Source organism: Buteo buteo, chromosome 5, assembly GCF_964188355.1.
Source record: "Buteo buteo chromosome 5, bButBut1.hap1.1, whole genome shotgun sequence".
Classification (NCBI taxonomy): Eukaryota; Metazoa; Chordata; class Aves; order Accipitriformes; family Accipitridae; genus Buteo; species Buteo buteo.
In genome coordinates this window covers 116611-131593 of record NC_134175.1, presented here as the reverse complement: position 1 = coordinate 131593, position 14983 = coordinate 116611, and positions in this window count along the sequence as shown.

The following is a 14983-nucleotide window of genomic DNA, read 5'->3' as shown; positions in this document are numbered from 1 at the left end:
GGCATCAAAGCTTTCTTGCCGAATGTTGTTTGGCAATATGTTCCAAATGGCTTTTTTTGGTAAACGTAAATTTTCAGGAAGTTCAGGGCTTCGTGTGGCAAAACGTGTCCCTCTGCGTACGCGTCCTGCTACGTAAATAGCGTGGGTCAGCGGCAAGTCCAGCGGCAGGGCTGCTGTTCCCTGCTCTCGACGTTGCCGTAGTAGTGTTGCGGTATTTAGACCTTAACGGACGGGCTGAGGAACGGAAGGAGAATGCCCGTTTTCTGTAAGGGCTCAGAATGCCGACCCTTTTCTCTGCCTGCCGCTCCCCTGTGCGTGAGATGAAGCTGTTTTGTTTTTCTCCCTTGTTCCTGGTCTAAATATTTCTGGAGCTGTTGCTGCTGTGGGTTTGCAATTGGTGTTACTGCGTTTTTGTAGCGTTGTGGCGATGGGTCGTTTCTACTGTGGCGAAGCGTCGAGATACGGTTTTCGGTTTAAAGCGTCAGAAACTACGTTCACCGGAACCGGTAACTCGCGGCGTAGGGGAAACCGATCTGGCGCGTGCAGCTGTGCTCGCAGGGATGCTCGGTGGCTCCTCATCAAAACGGCAGGGTGTGTGCGTGGACATCCGTAGGGTTGCGCTCTGGGTCCGAGAGCGTTAACGTATTTTTGCTGTTGGAAGATGGAATGGAGCGTGTGCCTGTTAAATCTCAGGGCGGTCAAAAGCTAGGAGGGACCCTGAGCGGGTTTGGTGGCACAACTGCGGTTTTAAAAGATCTTGCCCCTTTGGAGCAACGGCCTGGAAAAAATGATTCCTTTTTTGCAACGAGGCAGTTCACAAGGACAGATGTGTTGCTGTGCTCTTTAGCAAAGATACTCAACTTGGGACGTATAGGGTGATGAAGCCTCGGCTATACTAAGGCTTGAGAAAATGTCGGTAGGTCTCTATGTCTGTCACCTGCGTGTATCTAGGAAAGTGAGTTCTAGTGAAAGTAAAGTTGCCAGTGAGTCAAAAAAGAAAGGGAAAAAAAAAAAAAAAAGGCACAGTCGTCTGAAAAATGCAAAAGCTCTAGTGGCCCGTGTCAACAACTGTACCGAAGATGACGCAAAAATAGTTTTTCCTCCACTCAGTCGTACTGTCTTCACAAACCTTCACAAAAAAAAAAAAAAGGCAGCTTTGGATTCCTACCCAGCTTTGTGCTAATGTTTTTTTTTTCTTCTCTCAGCTGGATGTCAGCTGGCACCGTTTCGCCGTGGTTGCCCTTTCTTCTGCCGTGACGGTACGAAACAGACGGAAAGATTCCGTAGTGGCCTGCAAGTACAAGGTACGCCTACGATGTGTGTCTGCGTTTTTCCAAAGGTACTTGCGGTACGGACTTTAATGTTGAGAGTGTGCCAACTCTCCTTCTACTTTTTTTTTTACATGAAATATTTTAACACAAAAACTAAAAATAAGTTCTGTTCTGGAGCATGTTACACCTATACAAAGTTTACTTCCCTCAGTTTATCTTCTCTTCCTGAAAGCATAATCTTCTGTTTCTGTGTGCTTGCTAGTAAATGATACTGTGAAACTAATTTTGTCCTAAAAGAGGGAAGAAACTGTTCGTAAGAGTTCAGCTGTTCAGAAGAAACAGACTTTGTTTTCATGATAAAACCTTTATGCTTTTACAGTCAATGATTTTTTTTTTTTTTTTAAATATCTTATAGTAGTGCTCAAAAACGTTACGGAGATAATTAGCATCTGTACTAAAAGCAGTCAAGGTCAAAGAAGAGACGTGGACAAAACAGGACAAATGGGCGTCGCATCTGTGTGTTTTCCAGGCTTTCCCAGGAAGCATTAGCAGCCTTGTAACTAGTGACAGTGAGTCCTGAGGTGGTTTTGATGAGTTACTGCTTCAGTAATGTATTTTTTCCTTTCACCTACAATGTGTAATTTTGACTTCAGTTGGAAAGAGATTTTCCAAAATGGAAGTCTTTCTCTCTCAAAGAAATTTTGTTTTATGAACTTCCCATCAGAGTGGATCTTCAGAGGTGATCAACTTGACAGTAGAAGTCATCAGTAATGAGACTTTTCACTCTCTTTAAAAAAAGAGAGAAAAAAAAAAAAAAAAGTCAATTTCCTTCCAAAGACCCAAGCACGGCCCATCTTCCTAAAGTTGATGGCATCACTGGTCTTTGGTTTCTCAGTTGTAACGGTCGAGATAACATGAAAAAGTGTTGCTCTGCATGCTTCAGTACTGCCAAAAGCATTAGGAAATCTGCCAGTCCTTTTTGGTAGTCTGAGGTATTGCAGCGCTGGGGATTTTACAAATTGACTTGCATTGTTTAAACTGTAACTGCCAGATAGCTGTAGTATATGATTTGTTAGGTGTATGTAAGCAGTTAGGTATTTGTCTAAACGTTTAAAAAGAGAGGCAACTGAATGTTATGGGTTTTTTTTCCTGATGTTTTGACAGAGTGCTCTGAAGTACTTTCTTTCTGTCTGGCTTTCAATGGTGCGTTTCCCTGGCAGTTCAGTACACCTCTCTTGGGCAGCTCAGCTGACCAGGTGTCCCTCCGCGTTATGCAACACGCACAAAAACCCCTAGTCCCGTTATAACTGTGTACTTTGGAGAGAGATAATTTAATGGTATGAATTCAGAGCTGTGCAAGCTAAGGTAATGGAGAAGGAAAATCAAATACTTTTATAGTATAAGTATTTTTATTGGATGTATATAAACATGGGCACACCTTTTTAGTGTAAAGTGAATGATTGAGATTTGTTCTTTATTTTTCATTTTGCTCTTTGAAGTTTTCCACTTCACTTTCAGCTTTATTCACCAAACAAGCAAGATGCAAAGCAGCAGCAGCAGCGCAAGGGCTGTAGCTGTTGCGGTGGATCCGTAAGCGTAGATTCTGATTGTGTACGACCTCGTCCCGCAGCCTCCCAGGGTTATCTCCCTGCAGCAGTGCTGTAAGGAAGGGAGGAGACGTTTTCCAACACCGGCGAGAGTGTTTACTTGTATGCTAAGAAGGTGTTCAAAATGGTATCGATTAGCCTAAGTGCTGATTTTAAGTGTTCCAATCGCTCTTAACTTTTAAAGGTGGTGGTGTATTTCGAGCTGACCTGTTTACCTGGCATCCTCCTTTAGCTCAGCGACTCTTCTTGTGCACCCCCAGCCTCTGCTGGCAGGGCGGTATGAGAAGCTGGAAGGTCCCTGACTTAGTCTAAACGCTGCTTAGCAACAACTACAGCATCGGTGTGTTGTCAACATTGTTCTCATTCTAAATCCAAAATGGCCCTGTACCAGCTAGTCAGAAGAAAATGAACTTTATTCCAGCCGAAACCAGGACAACCCCAAACCCCCTGGTTCTGGGTCTGCAACGGAAAAAACCAAACAAATTTGGGACTCCTGGGAAAGCCAAATCCGCCTGGATTTGTGCAGCTGGAAAGCAAAAAACCCACCCCATTTTCATGCACAAAACCACAACCAAAAGATCACCCCTTTTTATGTTGTGGAAAAGCACTGAAACACACCCCAAACGGAGTATTTTGAAAAAGCAGAAAACTCCCCAGTTTGGGGAAGATTGGGGGTGAAGCACAGGCAGTTTGAGGGGTGTTGCTGGGGGTCCTCCCAGTGTGGATTATCTGGTGTGGATGCTCTGTTGCGGGTTATCCCAGGCGAGTTACCTGCTGTGGATCATCCTGGGTGGACTCCCTGGGGTAGGTCATCCCTACCCGTGTCCCCCCATGCACCTCTGTACCCTCACCTACCCCCCCCCCCCCCCCCCCGCGTGTGTTTCTCCCCCATATGCCCCCTGCTGCTCCAGCCCGCCCCCTTCACCCATGCGAGTTTTTAACCCACGCGAGTTGTTTCCCCCCCGCATGCCCTGCTCTTCTGTCTCCTGTCCCGTCCCCCCTGTCGTCCCCCCCCGCTTCCTTTCCCTCTTCCATAATCCACACCACCACCACCACACACCCCCCCCCCCCCCCCCCGCATCATCCATCAGGCTCCAGACCCCTGGCATGCTGCCTGCACCCCATTCTCTGTCATTTTTCCTTCTTCTTTTCCTTGCAAGTTGTTGTTGTTGTTTCTTTTTAATGATTAGACTGTTTTCGTTTCAAGCCACGAGTTTTCTCACTTTCGCCCTTCCGATTGTCTCCCTGTCCCACTGGGGGCGGGGGAGCGAGTGAGCGGTCGCGTGGGGCTTTGTTGCTGGCTGGCGTTAAACCACGACACGAGGTGAGTTGCAAGCCCCGCCTGGCTAATGCTGGAGGCTTTCTATGTTCGTCCTGCCATCTTGACGGGCCGTCCTTGTTCTTCATTGCCGCTTTATAGCGAGCGCCTCTCGCTCTGTAAGCGGCAGTACTGGGGCCGTGCAGGTACTGCGTGTTGCAGGCGGCAAAGGGCAATTGTGTCGCTTGCTGGCGGGAGCGGCAAGGAGTGCGGAGCCACGCTCCTGTAGGGAGCAAAGATGGAACCTCGAGGGCTCTGCGGTCATCTGCTGAGGACTACTACTATCCCGACAGGCCTCTTTGCTATCCCTGCTTCACGGCTGATTCCTTTGCACGCCGGAGGGCGGGGCGGTAAGTAACACCGTGCAGCGTCTCTTCGATAAGAGACAAGCCCCGCACAAGAAGCCTTGTGTGCGCGCAGGATTGGGAGAGCAGAGTTCTGACAGCACGGAGGTGAGGAAAGGTGCGCCCACCCCAACTGAGCCCCAGGGTCGCCAGGGTATCGCTCGCTTGCAGGTGGGCCGCTGGCATCTGGTGCGCGGCGTTCCCTGCTGAACAGAGCTGCCCCTCTGGCACAGAGCAGCTTTGGGTCTCTTGTGGCCTGCCTTCAGGCTGTCAGCTGCACCAGGCGTTATGTTTTTGTTTTTAAAATCTGTCGCCAGCATCTGTTGACTGGCTGCTGTCACTCCCGCAACCCTGATGCCACATGCAGAGGGCTACAGCAGTCCCTGGGGGCTTGGTCCAGGGGACCACCCCCCCTCCCCCCTGCCGTTTGCAGGCTCCCTGTGCTGCTTCTCCTCTCTAGATAATGGGGTGGGGGGGCAGGGACAGAAGCGAGCACCCGAATGGTCTGTTCTTTGCACTTGACTGCTGTAAACGCTCCAGGCCCTCGGGTGCTTTTTGGAACGGAGGCGATGAAGATGACTGCCTGGGCTGCGAGTGGGGAAAGGGCAGGGCAACGTAAGCCCTGTGCCCCCAGTAAGTAGTTGCCGCCTGTGTCTGGTCTCTGCTGGGCTGAGCTGTCAGTCATCCCTCATCCAGCCGCTGCTCCGAAGAGGATCGTTGTGGGGATGCTGCTGCCCGGCGACCAAAATGGGGTCCTACAGCTCGGAGGCTGCAAAGGCGCGGTGGTGCCCCTGTAACGGCACCCGTGGTCCAACGGTAACGGCAGTGCGGCACGGGGGGAGAGTGCCGGCGCGCTCGTTGCTTCCTCCCGGTAAGGAAACGCCGCTGCCGCCCCCCGTGCGCGGTGTGGGCGGGCGCTCAGCGGGCAAAGCGCGGAACAGCAGCGCCGGCACCGCACAGGTGCGCAGCAGCGCCGCCGCCTCGGGTGCTGCCGCCTTGTGGGCAAAGTGTGGTACTGCAGCCCGGCGTTGGCGCGCCGGCTCTGACCCCCCCCCCCCCCCCCCCCCCCCCGGCGCGCCGTCGAGGGCGGGCGCATGCGCGGCGCCCGGGAGCACCGTGGCGGCGCGCAGGGCGCGGGTCTCGGCGGCAGCGGGCGAGCGCCGGGACCGCGGGTGAGGCGAGCGATCCGCTCCGGCGGGGGATGCCTCCTGGCCGCCCGGGGCTGGCGGGACGGGAAGCTGCGAAGCGGCCGCCACGGCAGGCTCCCGGTCCGCGGGAGGCGAGCCGGGCCAGGGCAGCGCTGGGCAGTTCCCCGAGAGCCGATAGAAGGGAAGAGGGGACGGAGGCGGGCGCCCCCCAGGCGCGGCCAACGGGCGCCTCCCCGAGTCGCCGGAGCTCCGACACGGCGTGGCGGCAACCGCGCATGCGCGGCGGCGCTCCTGGTGTTGCCCAGCGACCGGGGCGCTTTACGGCAGCTCGGCATCCGCGCATGCGCAGTGCGCCTTTTACGGCGCTCGCCGCTGTTGCCTGGCAACCAAAGCGCGACACGACGCCTCGGCCACCGCGCATGCGCGGCGACGCGGTTTACGGCGCTCGTGCCGTTGCCCGGCAGCCAGAGCGCGTTACGGCAGCTCGGCACCGCGCATGCGCGATGCGCCTTTTACGGCGCTCGCCGCTGTTGCCTGGCAACCAAAGCGCGACACGACGCCTCGGCCACCGCGCATGCGCGGCTGCGCGGTTTACGGCGCTCGTGCTGTTGCCTGGCAACCGAAACGCCGCACTGGCGTTCGGGAGCCGCGCATGCGCGGTGGCGGCCTTTGCCGCCCTCCTGCTGTTGCCTGGCAACCAAAACGCGGTACAGCGGCTCGGGAGCCGCGCATGCGCGGTAGCGGCGCGTTTCTCCAGCGCTCTCTTCCGCCACCTATTGAACAGAGTTCGGTACTGCAGCTGGGGTGCCGCGCATGCGCGCTGGCGCGTTGTGCCAAGCGCTCGCCGCTGCCACCCCGCGACCAATGTTCGGTACTGCAGCCCGGAGGCTGCGAGTGCGCGGGGCTGCCCCGGTCCTGCACGTGCCGTCCGACGGTAACGGCAATGCGGCACCGGCGGGAGGTGCCGCCGCGCTCGTTGCTTCCTCCCGGTAAGGAAACGCCGCCGGCAAGGAAAGCTGGCACGCGCTGTCTCTGCCCGGCCTCCCTCTCCTCGCGGCGCGGGAGCACGAGGGGACAGGCGGGGCGCTTACCGGCTGCGGGCAGGAGCTGCTGCGGCTGAAGCTGGAGAGGCCACAGAAAGGTAGAGAAGAAGAAATGGAAGGCCGGCCGGCCGGCAGCTGCCTCCCGCTGCAGGCAAGAGAGAGCCTGCCTCTCCGCGTGTGGAAGGATCCCTCTTTGTAGTCCGCAGGGTCCGTATGCAGCACCGACGGCGCGGTACGGCCACGTAGTGTGCGAGCGAGCGAGCGAGGCTCCGTGCCTGGGAAGCCTCGTCTTGCAAGACCTACGAGGCGCGTGTTCTCCTAGGGGGAGGACGGCCGTGGCGCCGGAGTTACAGAAGAGGAGGGGAGCGGGAGAGGAGCGGAAAGAAGCGTCTGAACTGGCAAATTCTCCTGGCAGCGCCAAGAACAAGAGCTGTGGTGAGCCCCGGGCCCTCGGGGCCCTGACTCCCCTCTTCTGCGTTCTGGTCCCTCCCTGCCCCTCCCCTGGTCCCCTCTCTTTCCCACACCGCTGCCTGTTTTTTTTCTTTTTTCTTTTGTTTCTTTTTCCTTCCTCCCTTGTACCTCTGATACTGAAAAGCCGGTCGAAGAAACTCCCTAAGACTCGTTTTGGAGTTTTAGAAAGCAGGCATTCTTCATTGCAGCGCTGGATGCACGGGGGATAGTTCCACCTAGCGTGCATGCCACCGCTTTAGCACAAACAGGTTATATAGAATAAGTAATTGCATGTTAATCAGATTAGAATACATATACGTAAAAACGATGGCAACCGATTATCATAGTACTGCCTACATCCGATCACGCGCAATGAAGGATCCATTTGAGTCGAAGGGCTGCTTTTGCGACCACCGACCCATTTGAAGTTCTTGCTGGCTGTCCTCGAAGTCTTTATTCTTGTCCTTGTTCTTTGATCTTGAAGCTTAACGCAGTTTCAATCACGTGTGGTCAGTTTCAGCATTGTTCTCATCTAGCGTCCAGGAACATCTAGTCATAAGAGCAAAGAACTGCAAAACTTAGGAGTACCTACCTCTGCTAGTCGATTGCTTGGCTATACTTTTGTCTATTGTTTCAATGGTAGTGTTAGTATAAGATTTCTAATAATTATTTACCAAATCTCACTTTTGCAGTCACCTAGCAGCAAACCAGTTTCCACAGCTGGTACAAAATATTAAAACCATACCAATATTTAGACGTGCCATACAGAATGTATGGAAATAGGCTATCAGAGGTGTCTGAGGGGCAGGGGGAGCGCCGGGGGGCGCCCCGAGCCCCGGAGCAGACTCGCTGGCGGGACTCGATGGGCACGCGACTGACTGAATAAACGCTGGCCGTCCGTCCTCTTTGCCCTCCGGGCTGCGTTTGCGCTCCCTCTGCACGGGGCGAGGGGCCGTGAGGGAGCCCAGGGGAGGAGGAGGAGGTGAGGCGCTGGGGGGGTCGGGCCGTGCCCCCCCTGTTCCTGCTGGGCTCCGGCTGTTGCAAGTATTCTGGTAAAGAAATCAAAATTTAATCACATAGAAGAGTTAGGTTTGATTAAGAAGTAAAATTGTGAAGCATAACGTATAGGATTGTCAAGTTTGAAACGTAGCCATAGAAACTTTAGGAACTGTGTTACGCGTGACTCTAGGAACCTTAACATTGTTAAAGTTTGAAAGAGCTAACCCTAGAAACCTCACCAGGAAGTTACTGGCTTTTCTACGTTCTGTTTCAGGAAACCAAGGAAACTGTCGTGGACACCAGTTTGCTGCTTGGAAACCCCCTTACCCTTCCCATCTCGATTTGAGTATCGAAGATGCCAGTCAGCAGAGCTAAGTGTAACTGACCAATGATTGTTTTTAAATAAGAATATTGATAAGGTTATATAATCAAAGGACCGATCATTATAAAGGTTAAATTTAAGAACGAGCATAGTATGCATTTTTACAGAAGGAGCTTAGGTAACAATGACCTGACAGAAAAAGTCTGTGAAAACTGGTGGATTTTGATACTAAGTGGGGCACGCCTTTGGAGGAGCGATCCCCCGTGTCCCCAGCGCTGCGATAAACAAAGTGCCCGCTTCTTAACTTCACGTTGGTGTTAAGGAGTTTTATTCTGGATTTTGGTAACGGTTTTGGCGACCCAGATGGGACCTTGCGAGTGAGACTGGACGAGATCGAGTGTCGATCGAACTCCGGCCGGCACCGAGGTATTGTCGGGGAGAACCGTCACCCTCGACTCGCAAAGCTCCTCGCAGCGTTCCCTGGAAAAAAGGTGAGGCGCCGCTGCTTTGGAATTTGTTTGGAAAGCCTGCCCGTGAGGCGTGGCGAAAGCTTCGCAGGGTTGGGGCTTGGAGGGTCCCCGTCTGCAGTGGAAGCCTAGGCGTCTGCCCGTAAGTCATAAGCGAAAGCTATTGCTGGGTTGGACTTTGTGTATTATTTGGGACGATTGTCATTTGCATTTGTTTGGTAGTTGGTATTTGAATGTATAGAAGTATAATGGCATTAGCAAAATTGTTTAAGAATAAGAGTGCAGGAAATGGAACTGCTGATGAAAAGATACCAAAAACATCAGCGTCGGGATGTTTATTGGCACGTTGGGGTGAGTTGCAGGAAAAATGGTAAACGAACAGAACTTTGAGTTACAATACTATATTGCAATTACTGTCGTTTTGTAGGAGAGAGAGTAACTGGAATAAAGCGCCACATGTAGATTTGTTCTTTTTAAGTGAACGTATCTGACGGGGACCGGAAGGGAGTCTCCCAGCAGAACCTCTGGTTACAGCTAAACTGGGAGAACAGAAAATTGAATTTGCATTGACACTAGAGTCACCTTTTCAGCTTTAAATACCTTAGAGGGAGAGTTAAGTTTTGAAGAAATTGGTGGTGTCGGTGCAACAGGTGAACGAGAAACTAGACCCTTCTTTAAGTCTTTAACAATGAAATTAGGAAAGCAACGGGTCACTCAGCAGTTTTTGTATGTGCCAAATTCTCCTAAACTCCTGTTAAGGAGAGATCTATTTGAGAACTTAGAGGCAGAAATTAAATTTAAAAATGGAGAGATTAAAATTTTAATTCCAGAAACTAAACGTATCGAAGCAGTGGCTTTGTTGTTAACAGGATGGTTACCGACAGCAGAAGATTATACCAGTCAAAGTCTAATGCTGTAATTCCAATCGTCTGGACTGGGAAGTTCCTGGTAAATCCGAAAAGCAGAACCCGTGAGAGTTGATTTAAAGCCAGGATGGAATCCGGTAAGAATTAAACAATACCCCCTAAAACCGGAAAGTCAGAAAGGGTTAGTAATGGTAATACAAAAATTTTTAAGATACAAATTGTTAATAGAATGTGAATCCAGATATAACACCCCGATCTTGCCTGTTAAAAGGCTAATGAAAAAAGATGATAGATTAGTTCAAGACCTCCTCAGAGCAATAAATCAAATAGTACAAGATATTCATCCGGTAGTAGCAAATCCTTATACTTTGTTAATGACCCTAACGGAGAAACAAGAATGGTTCACAGTGTTAGACCGAAAAGATGCCTTTTTCCGTATTCCCTTGGATCCCAATAGTCAAGAGGTTTTTGCTTTGGAATGGGAAAATCCTGAGACTGGGAGAAAAACACAATATACGTCGACAGTCTTGCCTCAAGGCTTTAAGAATAGTCTTACCGTTTTTGGAAATCAATTGGCACGAGACTTAGAGATTTGGAAGAAAGAAAGTAATCAAGAAATCTTGCCGGAATATATGGATGATCTGTTAATTGTAGCCGAGACGGAAGAACAATGCACAAAGTTAACTATTAACTTTTTGAACTTTTGGGGAATCAGTGGATATCGAGCGTCAAAAGAAAAAAACCAAATAACCCAGAAAGAAGAAACTTATGTAAATGAGTTTTAAAATCCTAAAAGGGCAGAGACAATTGGGAACTGAGAGAAAAGAGGCAATTTGTCGTCTCCCCGAACATAAGACGAAAAAAATTAATGACGAGCATTTCCGGGAATGGTCGAGTGGTGTCACCTGTAGATGATAAATTGTGGCTTGCTGGCCTGACCTTTATAGGAGCAGCTCAAAACCTCAAACAATGGATTGGACCGATGCCCAGAAAGCTACTTTCCAAGAATTGAAACAGGCTGTAATAGGGGTGCCAGCCCTAGGCCTGCCAGATCTCACAAAGACACTTGAACTTTTTGCTTGTGAAAGAAGAGGTATAGCTCTGGGTATCCTGGCCCAATATTTAGGGCCAAGTGGGCGAGCTGTGGCCTACTTCTCGAAGCGATTAGGTAATGTGAGTCTGGGATGCTCTGGTCGTCCGAGAGCCGTCGCTGCAACTGTGCTACTGATCCAGGAAGCTCGTAAGTTTAACCTGAGGACAAAGGATTACTGTACGTTTCCCATATGATAACGGTTGTGCTAAAACAGAAAGGGGGGCATTGGTTATCCCCTAGCAGGATGCTGAAATACCAAGTGGTGTTGCTGGAACAAGATGATGTTTACCTAAAAACTACTACCACCGTTAACCCTGTTGCGTTTTCCACAACTGATCAAGTTAAAGGAGAACTGGAACGTGACTGCTTGCAGACAATCGAAAGAGTTTACTCCAGCCGACTGGATCTCTGAGATGTGCCGCTAGAAGAAACGGATTGGGAACTATATGCCGACGGAAGCGGTTCCATCTGTGAAGGAAAACGTTTATCAAGATAGACAATAACTACTGAGGAGGTAATTGCGTTGCCAACTTTGCCTTCGACGATATCTGCCCAAAAGGCTGAATTGATAGCTCTTATTCGAGCTCTGGAACTAAGTCAAGGAAAGCGAGTCAACACTTGGACAGACTCAAAGTATGCTTTTGGAGCAGTACGCGCACATGGAGCGATACGGAGAGAAAGAGGACTGTTACCTGCGCAAGGAACCACCATTCAGCACGCAGAACAAATACTGAAATTGTTAGAAACCATTCAAAAACCAACAGCAGTCACGATAATGCACTGTAAAGCACATCAGTTAGGTAAGACCGGTCCGAACGCAGGTAACCGACTGGCTGATAAAGCTGCTAAAGAGGCTGCAGAAAAAGGCATCCTAGCACTAGTTCCAGAGAAAAGTATAAAGTTGCCTAAAGAAACTCCAATGTATAATGAAAAAGATGAAGAATTAATTATTAGATGGCAGGCTAACAAAATGAAACAGGATAGGCTGTAACACCGACAGGTCAAATAAGAGTCCCACCCACAATAATAAGAGAAGTTGCCCGAGCTGAACATCACAAAGTATACTGGGGAACAGAAAGCGAAATACGACAAAGATTGCTTAAACAATTATAAGCGGATGTGAAATTTATATATAAAATTATCCCCGAATCAGTAATACGATCATCTTTGGGATTATTAAAGAAGGAAATTTTTTTAGGAGAATATTAGCAAATTGATTTTATAGAATTGCCTTGAAAAGAAGGATCTATCCTAGTTTTAGTTGATATCTTTACTGGGTGGCCCGAGGCTTTCCCTTGTCGCACCGAGAAAGCAAGGGAAGTAGTCAAAGTCTTGCTCAAAGAGATAATACCAAAATGTGGGGTGCCTGTAAGAATGTCATCTGACAATGGCCCTCATTTTATAGCAAAGATTAGGAGACAAGTTGAGCAAAGTATTATCTATAGATTGAGACTATCACACCCCACATAGACCACAAGCAAGTGGGGGGGGGGGGAAAAAAGAGAGAGAGAGAGAATGAACTATACCCTTAAGCAACAGTCGAGTAAAATTTGTCAGGAAACCTCACTCACATGGGTTAGAGCATTACCCATGGCTCTATTAAGAATCAGAGTATAGCCAGAAGAGAAAGCAAATTGAAGTCACTATGAAATATTGTATGAAAGACCATATCAAGAGTCCTACGTTCTGAGTATCTTGAATGCCTTTGGAGATAGGTTTTTAAAAGGTGTTATGATTTCTTTAAGCAATTCTTTTCAGGAACTTTGTCAGTATGTCTCCACAGCTGGACCCTTAGAATTGGACGTAGCAGCGCATCCCTTCCGACCGGGAGATTAGATTGAATATATATAAAATCACGGAGAAGTGGAAAGGACCGTATCGAGTCATTTTAACAACCCTTATAGCAGTAAAGGTCTGGGAGAAGAACCTTGGCTTCATTATTCAAGAATAAAGAAAGCACCAACAAGAAATTGGAAGTCTAAAGAAACTGGCCCTTTAAACCTGAAAATCTATAAGTAAGTTTCACGTTATCTATTTGGGAAAACAGTTGTGTAAAGTTTATACGGTTGGGGTTGCTATTAGGAATATTGTCGAGGGCAGTAATCTTTTTGTGTGTGTATAGGGTTTATGTGGGTTTTTTTGAGGGGTTCTAAACATGAGATAAACAAAATGAAACAAGTATTGTTTGAGCTATTAATCTTGATGTTAACCGTTTTTGTAATTTGGATTAAAAAAAAAAAAATCTAGTTTTGTAATTGATTCAAAGTTTGGTAAAGACACAAAATTGAACCTCAGTAACAGGCTGCCTTCCGATTCCAAAGTCAGATGAAAATCTAGTTCCGTGAAGAATATTGACATTGAATTTAACCAAAACTTGAGAAAAGATGCAGAACAATGAGAATCATTTTAGCAAATTAAATGGGATGGATTTAAAAGGCAATTATTTTTTTTTAAATTTGAAAGAAGGAATTAGAGCGTTGTGAATTATAACATTACCAAACCATCCACCTCGTGGACAAAAGAATTAATTTAATCGCCCTTCGGGAGACACTTGTACGGGCACCCCTTGGGGCTGTCAGTTGCCAAAACCGTAGAGACAAGTGCAAAAAGGAACTTGGCATCATATTTGAAATATAAAACGCTGTTTAGAATTTCCTGGAGTTCCAGGATCCTTGTTAGAGCCACCCAGAGTCGGGACCGTCTGTGGAAATTTAGACTGCTTTAGACAACCAGAGAAAAATCACACATCCTCAACAGAGCTGTATGAAAGTTTATACTTGCAGCTCCTCTGACCCCAAAACTCCAAAGACTTTCTCTAGTAGCTAAAGCTCTAAGATGGGGATGTATTTGTAGAAAGTATAATAATATTTTAAATGATCTTTGGTCCCCTCTTAATGACGGAAAAAATTTAGCTTGGAGTTGACTGTATTAAAGGACAGGTGAAAAGTTCAGGGTTAACTGTTTGGGTGACTAGTGATGATAAATGATCCACTCATCTTTTCATGAAGGAGAAAAGCAAATGGTGGACTTTAGACTTAATAACTCTATCCTCTCTCTGGAAGAAATCTCCCTTGTGGCCTCGCTGGTGGACCTGGGTAAATGGAAAAGATGATACCTGGCAATCGCCAAGTCTTAGAACTAAAATAAGATGGGTATTAAAATCTGTATTTTGACCCCAGTTAACACCTCTTCCAAATGAGATGACTCTTGCCATCTTTCATTCAATCGAGGAAGTGCCTGCTGCTTAACTTCCCAGGGGTGTTGAGGAGTTTTGTTCCGGATTTCGGTCCCCCAGCTGCGGGCCGGGGCTGGAGGAGCCGCAGGTGCGGGCAGTGAGGCTGCTGGGGCCGGCCCCTCCCTGGAAAGGGGGGGCTGCCGGGGGAGGGGCCGGGGCGGGGCCGGTGGGAGCCCAGGCAGGAGCGGAGCGGAGCGGAGCCGTGGCCGGGCTGCGGCTGCCCCTCGGGAGAAGGTGAGCAGGGCCGGGCGCCCCTCGGACGGCGAACGTCGGAGGCGGGGGTGTCCCGGGGGAGGTGGGGGCCGCCTGTGCCGAAGGCCGGGGGCGGGGGGGGAGCTGGGGGCTCACAGGGGGGCTGGGGGCTCACAGGGGGGCTGGGAGCACGTGCGCGCGGGGGGGGGGGGGGCGGCTGGGAGCACGTGCGCGTGGGGGGGGGTGCTCACCGGGCCCCGTGGCGGGGCTGCGCAGTCGCCCGGCGGGTCCCGGGGAATGCCCCGAGGAGGACGGCGGGGTCTGTGTCGCACGCACGGAGCGGCGGCGGGGCCGCGCCGTGCCGGGGCGGCGGCGGCGGGCGCTGCCCGAAGCTGGAGCCGGGCGGGGGGGGGCCGCGCCGTGCCGGGGCGGCGGCGGCGGGCGCTGCCCGAAGCTGGAGCCGGGCGGGGGGGGGGCCGCGCCGTGCCGGGGCGGCGGCGGCGGGCGCTGCCCGAAGCTGGAGCCGGGCGGGGGGGGGCCGCGCCATGCCGGGGCGGCGGGCGCTGCCCGAAGCTGGAGCCGGGCGGGGGGGGGCCGCGCCGTGCCGGGGCGGCGGCGGCGGCGGGCG